The 8,044-nt window shown below is 35.9% G+C and overlaps 1 pseudogene; it reads right to left on the bottom strand.

The window, feature by feature from the left end:
- Positions 1-1,203: 1,203 nt before the first annotated feature.
- Positions 1,204-1,304, bottom strand: LOC127542199 (uncharacterized; annotated as a pseudogene).
- Between the last annotated feature and the right edge of the window lie 6,740 nt (positions 1,305-8,044).

The following is an 8,044-nucleotide window of genomic DNA, read 5'->3' as shown; positions in this document are numbered from 1 at the left end:
TGCATGACAATTCATATTTCAAAAGGTAGAGGAAACAACAAGAACTGCTATTCTGAACCTGGCTCAGAGAGGAACTGGCTCCTGAGATAGAAATGATGGGAACCTTGGGGAGAAATGATCATTCCATCCTAGAATTTTTGATACGTAAGTAGTGGAAGGCCAAATTCAATCTGACAGGTATCCTAGATTTTTGGAGAACTAATTTCAAAATGTTCAGAAAAAGGCTAGATAGGAGCTAAAGACCTAAAAATCTATAGAGAAAATGAGTTCAGGTGGGGCTCTTGGAAATGAAATTCTAAAGCAGCAAATGAAAATAAAAATAATACCAAGCGTTTATATAGTGCTGTGAGATTTTCAAAGATGAAGAAAGAGCAACAGGAAAATCCACAATTAGAAATCCCAGCATCCAGGGCTGATTCCCTTGAAGGAGATAGAAGATATTTAGGAGTATAGTCACTTCCCTATGGGACTGAGATAATCTGGAAACTAAGATCATGGGTGTTGTTCAAGTTCAGAAACTAAAGAATGGAGAGAATGTGAGCCAGACACTGAACTTCTTGAGAAAGAAGGAGAATCTGGTCAAAATCTTTAAAGGTAGTGATGGTTGCTGTTTCTGACTCTTCATGACCCAATTTGGGTTTTCTTGGCAAAGATATTGGAGTAGTTTGCCATTTCCTTCTCTAGCTCACTTTATAGATGAGGAAAACGAAGAGTTAAGTAACTTGCCCAGTGTCACACAGTTAGTAAGTGTCTGAGGTGGAATTTGAACTCAAGAAGCTGAGTCTTCCTGACTCCAAGCCTACCACTATACTCATTGTACCATTTCACTGCCCCCAATCTTTACAGGCGTGGAAGTTATTTCAGGCTGATGGTAGCATAGGGAGGGTCTGAAAATATCAGTGGGAAACATGAGGATGCCAATTTCTCTTCCTGGCTCTGTGTGTCAGAAGTGAGAGAAGGCTCAGCAACTTTTGTAGATGGTGGCAGGAAATATATCTTCAAAGAAAAACTGAGTTTCAGTAAATGGAAGAAAATGGGAAACATGAGGGAAAGAATCTAGGATTATGAAACTGAAAAGAGTCTCAGGGGCCATCCAGTCCAGTCCCCTCATTTTGCAGATGAGGAAATGAGACAAACAGAGCCTAAATTATTCCCTTTCTCTTCCCCAGATCAGCTAGAAGTTTGATAGAGTTCAATCATATTAAACATAAAAATAAGGACCTGAATTTGTGTGTCATCCTTATGCTGAGGCCGTGCTAATCTTCTCTGTATCGTTCTAGTTTCAATGTGCTGCCAAAGCAAGCTTTAGTGTGGCATTTATAATAGGGGTTAGAGAGAGAAGAGAGTGGATATGTTGCCACACTGCTGCTGAACCCCAGCTGATCCTGAGATGAGAGTGAGCCTCCTAGGAAGCAGATCAATGGCATGGAATTATAGTGGGAGGCAGGAGTGAGGGGGAATATTGGTCCACACTGCTGGGAAGCCTATCTAAGAGAAGGGTATGACTGTCACAGAATTCTAAGGGTTGACATTCCTGATAGAAAGAAAGAAGGAAGGAGGAAAGGAGGGAAGGAAAGAAAGAAGGAAGGAGGAAAGGAGGGAAGGAAAGAAAGAAGGAAGGAAGATAGGTAGGAAGGTAAGTAGGAAAAAAGGAAGTTAGAAAGAAGGAAGAAAGGAAGGAAGGAAAGTAGGAAAAAAGGAAGTTAGAAAGAAGGAAGGAGGAAAGGAGGGAAGGAAAGAAAGAAGGAAAGGAAGGAGGAAAAGAAGATAGGAAGGAAGGAAAGTAGGAAAAAAGGAAGTTAGGCAAGAAGGAAGGAAGATAGGTAGGAAGGTAAGTAGGAAAAAAGGAAGTTAGAAAGAAGGAAGAAAGGAAGGAAGGAAGAATATATTTATTGAGCATTTGGGGGATAAGCAAAAGCAAACGTGTCAGTTCCTCCACTCAAAGAAACCAAGGCAACAATGCATATAAGGGGAGCTGGATATTGGTGGTTGTGAGATAGTTAAGAGAGGGATGGAATATGTGTGGTGGGACAGCTGGAAATGTCTAGGGAATACTATAGAGAGCCAGAGTCAAACTAGATAAGGCCAAAGCTGACCTAACAAAATACAGTGGTATTCCAGAGGAAGAGTCTGGTTTTCCAGATGGAGAGAAATTATGTTGGGGAAAATCAGGACCAAGGGGAGTAGAGCTAATTGGCTGGTTGTCACACAAGAAGCATATTCCATCCTCCCTATCCTTGCCCCAGGAATCTCAATTCATCCACTTCCCTTCACTCCCATTCCTTGCCACGTTGCTACATAGTTATAGAATCCCAAGACATTCTGCAGGTAAAAGATACAAAGTGGTCAACTGAAATTTGATAAAAGGAAAACTTCCTAAATGTTAATGATATAAAAAAGTTCAATAGGCTTCCTCTGGAGATACTGAGTTCCTTCACTTGTTCAAGCAGAAAATAGATAGGGATTTCAGATACTGCCTCAGCTACCTACTGTGTGACCATGGGCCTCAGTTTCCTCTTGCATGAAATGAAGAAGTTGGACTTAAAACCTGTAAAATCCCTTTTAACTCTAATCCTGTGATCAAATGTAACCAGGTTAATTGTCATTGTGTAAAATTTTCCTTGTTAACATCAATTGATTACTTAATTCTCTACAACTGCCATGAGGAATCATTCTCCTTCAAGGAGGAGAATCGTACTGTACTTAAGTCTCTGATAATACTCATTGGTTAGAGATTTTATGGTTATTCTGAGTAAAGGTACAGAGGGACCAGATTTTGAAAATCCGTGAAAGATACTAGAAATCTCTGACATATTTTCCATATCTTTGGCCCAACATGATTCTCTTCTTTTGCTTTCTGTGTTTTGACCTGAATGGCTAATAATATCTTCCTATCATGTTTTAGTTCCTTCCCGACTCTACTGCTTTCATTCAGTCTAATTCTCTTTGTCTTCTATTAGTCCTGTTGCTTCCTTTCCATCCTAGAATACCAGCTGGGCTTGTTCACCAGTATTCCCAATCTCACTTTCTCTCTTTAAAACAAAGAATTGGTTTTAGAAAGTGACCTACTTCCCAACACAATATTCTACTTTGTTTAGTTTTACTTTTTGATGCTCTGTGAACAAATGCATGAATGAATGATCAGGCTTGCACTGGGAAAGTGGTGTTGACCCAAGTCAATCTCAGCAACTGTTTCTAGTGACAGAGACAGCTGCTCCATCTGTCAGCATCCAGCTAGCACAGTGCCAAGGGCCGCTCCCCCCCCAGAAGGGACTTTGTACCTCTCCACTTTACTGTGATCAACAAGATGCTTTAAAAGGGGTGACAGAATGATTGGCTGGAGAATCCACTCTGGTCTTGTTGGAAGGTCCTTCCTTTTTCAGCTTTCAAAGTGAATCAGACACTTAAACTATGAACAGACTATTGAGATAAAACAGCAACAGCAGCAGACATTCAAAAAATAACTTTACTTACATTACCTCCTTTGAGTCTCAGCCTAGATAGCATAGTTATTATAATCTCCATTTTAGAGATGAGGAACCTGAGTTCTGTGCTAAAAGTCAATTTAGCATCTATTATGAATCTACTCTGTGCCAAATACCGTGGATACAAAGATAAAAACAAAATTGTCTTCATCCTCAAGGAGCTTTCATTCTTTGGGATGAAAGATGACCCATGACATATACATAAGTAGATAAGGAAAAGGTATATTTAAGTGAATACAGCTTAATCTAAAGATGAAGACAATGCTGACAGAGAAAAGCCAATCGGGTCTAAGTCTCAATGCTTGAGATTCTATCACAGGATCATAAATTTAGAGCTGGAGAAAATGTTAGGGACCATCTAGTCCAACCTTCTTTTTCTACAAATGAAAAAACTGAGGCTCAGAGAGGTGAACTAAATGACTCAAAGTCACACAGGTTGTAAGTGATAAAGATAGAATTCCAATTAAATTACCACGATTCTGTTTTTTCCTACTGTGCTTCCATGGAGATGAAGAAGGAGCATACTACACATCGGGGAACTAGTCTAAGCAAAAGCTATGGAGTCAGAAACCTCTTAATTGGAAAACAACCAGCAGATCAATTTCACTGAAATAAAGCTGGTCACACTGGTAATACATTTATGAAGATTTGATCTTTGGATCTCAGACCCATTCCCAATTCTAAATCTTTTGCTTACTAGCTCACTTTTTTTCTCCCTGAGGCAATTGGGGTTAAGTGACTTGCCCAGGGCCACACGGCCAGGAAAGTGTTAAATGTCTGAGACCAGATTTCATTTTTTTTCTAAATTAATACAAGGTAATATATTAAGTCTAGCCAGCATTTTACCACCAATGACTGCAAAGTGAATGCTGAGCTTTATGCTGAGTAGATCAGGGATTACCAGGGCTTGCTGGGAGTTCAATATTTGGAAAGGCATAACTTCATGGTGAGATTGCTAACCAATCAAAACTTTCCAACAGACAGATACATGTACTGATACAATCTTTACTAAAAACTGGCAACTTGACTCTCTAGGGATACATTCCTTGGTGTTATTTAAAACCACAGATTCCCAGAGTTAGAAGGATCTCAATCAATCCAATGCAGAAATTCCCACCCAATTGATCATCAAACATCTATTCAAACCTTTCCAGTTCTACTTTGAGAGAAACCATTATATTCCTATAATATTTATTATATTTATAATGGGGATAAGTTAGAAGCCTTCCTACTAAGCCCAGAGTGATATTCTTCAAGTTCTATTGAAAATCTTAGGAATAGCAATAAAAGAAGAAAAAGAAATAGAAAGACTCAGAATAAAAAATAAGGCAGATAATATGATGATATATTAGGAAAATCCTAAAGAGTCATTTAAAAAGTTATTGAAATAATTGATAATTTCAGCAAATTAGCAGGATATAAATTAAAGCCACATAAATCATCACCATTTTTATATATCATCAACAGGATCTTGCAGGAAGAGATAGCTAGAGATACTCCATTTAAACTTACTCTGAATAGTGTGAAATACCTGGAAGTATGCTTACCAAAACAAACCCAGAACCTATATGAATAAAACCACAAGAGAAACTTTGTACACAAATAAAATCAAATTTAAATAATTTCATTGTTCATGGGTAGGCAGGGTCAAGATAATAAAAATGACATTTTTATCACAATTATTCTATTCAATGCTATCCAAATTAAATTACCAAAAAAAATTTTTTTACACAATTAGAAAAAAATAACAAAAATCATTTGTAAGAACAAAAAGTCAAGAATATCTAAAGAACTAATGAAGGGAAAATGTAAAGGAAGGAGGTTTAGCAGTACCAGATCTTAAATTATATTATATGGCAGAAATTAAGAAAATGAAGAAATAGAAAGGTAGATCAATGTAACAGTGTAGACATACAATCCACTGCAGTAAACAAACATAATTATCCAGCGTTTGACAAATGTAAAAACTTTAGTTTGGGGGATAAAAATACATTATTTGGAAAAATTGTTCGGAAGTTGGAAAACTTTCTGGCAGAAATTGGACCTAGACCAATATGTTACAGCATTTACTAAGATAAGATTAAAATAGATACATTGCCTAAATATAAAGGGAGATACAATACCTACATATAAAGGGAGATTTTACAAGGAAATTTGAAGAATGTGGATCATAGTTCTTATCAGATTTATGGATAAATGAGCAATTTATTAAGAGATAGTATTATAAGATGTAAAATGAACTATTTTGATTACATTAAATTAAAAAGGTTTGCACAAATAAAACATCTATAACCAAGATCAAAAGGAAAGCAGAAAACTGGGGGAAATTTTTTTTTTATAGATAGTTCCAAAGGTCTCCTATCTCAACTATATAGAGAATATTTTCAAATCTATAAGAATATAAGTCATTCCCCCATAGAAAAAATGGCCAAAAGATATGAAATAGTTTTCCAATGAAAAAATCAAAATAATTTATAGTCATATAAAAATGCTCTAAATCATTATTGATTAGAGAAATGTAAATGAACACAATCTTGAGACATCATTTTACACATGTCAGATTGGCTAAAATGATAGAAAGAGAAAATAGCTATTGTTGGAGGGGATGTGAAAAAAAATTGAGACCTTTATTCATTATTAGCGGATCTGTGAGCTGAACTAACCCTTTTGGAGAGATGTTTGGAATTATACCAAAAGAGTTATTAAACTGCCTGTATTCTTTAACTCAGCAATACTACTTCTAGATCTGTTCCTCAAGAAGATTGGAGAAAATGGGAAAGAACCTACAAGTTCTAAAATATTTATAGTAGTTCTTTTTGTAGTGGTAAAAAACTAGAAACTGCAGGAATGCCCATTAATTAGGAAACGGCTAAACAAATTGTGGTATATGTTCATGATGTCATATTAATATTCTATAAGAAATGAAGAGCTCAATGATTTTTAGAAATGCATGGAGAAACCTCCACAAAATAATGAAGAGTGAAATGAGAACTAAGAGAACACTGTATACTGTAATAGTAGAATTGTTTTAAGAGCAGCTTTGAGCACCCAAATCATTCTATTATAAATCCCAAATTCATTGCAAAATCCTGTCAGAAAAGATATTGTCTGAATCCAGAAAAAGAACTGATAGCTTACATATATGTAATATATGTGTATGTATGTATGTATGTGTGCGCGTGTGCGCGTACGCAGATGTGCACACAGATTTGTGCCTGATGGTAGCCATTTCCAAGTTTAGAATGAGGGGAAAAGGAGAAAAAGAAAATTACATGATAATTTGGTTGTATATTTGAAAGAAATAGCAAGTTGTACATGCAATTTACAATCCTGTTTTCCTATTCCACTTCACTATGGAAAGACTTGTTTTATTTCTTAAGTCCAAAATAAAATTAGTTAATTAAAAAAAGAAATTACAAAATAAAAATACCAATACTACTGCAACCAGGGTACAAAATGAAGATAGAATATATAGAAGATCACTTGAAAAAATCTCCATATTCAAAACATTTCAAAATATGATTGCCAAAGTCCAGAGCTTCAAGGTTAAATAGGAAAAAAAAAAGTACTACAAACAAAAAGAAACAGACCACATACCAAGGAATTAATATCAAGATTACACAAGATTATGTAGCAAATATTGAAAGAAAAGGAAAACTTGAAATATGATATCCCCAAAATATAAGGAAAAAACCTCAAAACTAAGAAAAATGTGGATTTTTAAGAAATAGAATTGATCAATTCCAAGGATTTCTGTTGAGAAAACTAAAACTGGGTAGAAATTGGGGCAGCTAAGTAGCACAGTGGATAGAGCACCAGCCCTGAAATCAAGAGGACCTGAGTTTAAATCTTGTCTCAGACACTCAACACTTTCTAGCTGCGTGACCCTGGACAATTCACTTAACCACTATTGCCTCAGGAAAAAAAAAAAAAAACCCAAAAAAAACCTAAGTAGAAATTTTGAAACCTAAGCATGCACATGCATTCATGCATACTCACACACACACTTAAAAGAAAATATTGTCCCTTCAGAATCCTACTATCTTCAAAGGTCAAAGCGAGAACAAAGACAAACTCAGGGTCTGAATGATTTTTGGTTTTACTTTGTTTTGCTTTATTTTCTTTAAATAGATAGAAAATAAAAGGGTGGAAAAAGGGAATACATTAGGGGATCAAAATAATGAGAGAAGAAGTTACTATTTTTCATCATAAGGTCATGACAAGAGGAGATTGTATTAGCATGAAGATGGAAGTGATGGAAAATAGGTATCTCATTAACCTTCTTTTTATCTCAGCCAGACAAGGGAATGGTTTGTTTTTTTGTTTTGTTTGTTTGTTTGTTTTTTTGATAGGGGAGGAACTGGGGAATGGGAGAAATCTAGAAAAACAATAAGGTAAACTGGGAACTGGAAGGAGCTGAAAGAAGGAAGAGATGGGTTTAAGAGAAAGGGTAGATCTAGGAAAGTAATAGTGACAAGCCAAACAAACCAACTAAAGAGGACTATAATTAAAAATAAAAGAGGGGGAAGGAGCATGGTTCATTAATCTAGTCTGGGTGA

The sequence above is a fragment of the Antechinus flavipes genome, chromosome 6 (genome assembly GCF_016432865.1).
Source record: "Antechinus flavipes isolate AdamAnt ecotype Samford, QLD, Australia chromosome 6, AdamAnt_v2, whole genome shotgun sequence".
Taxonomy (NCBI): Eukaryota; Metazoa; Chordata; class Mammalia; order Dasyuromorphia; family Dasyuridae; genus Antechinus; species Antechinus flavipes.
The sequence above is the reverse complement of the archived record's forward strand: the minus strand, read 5'-3'. Positions and strand labels throughout refer to the sequence as shown.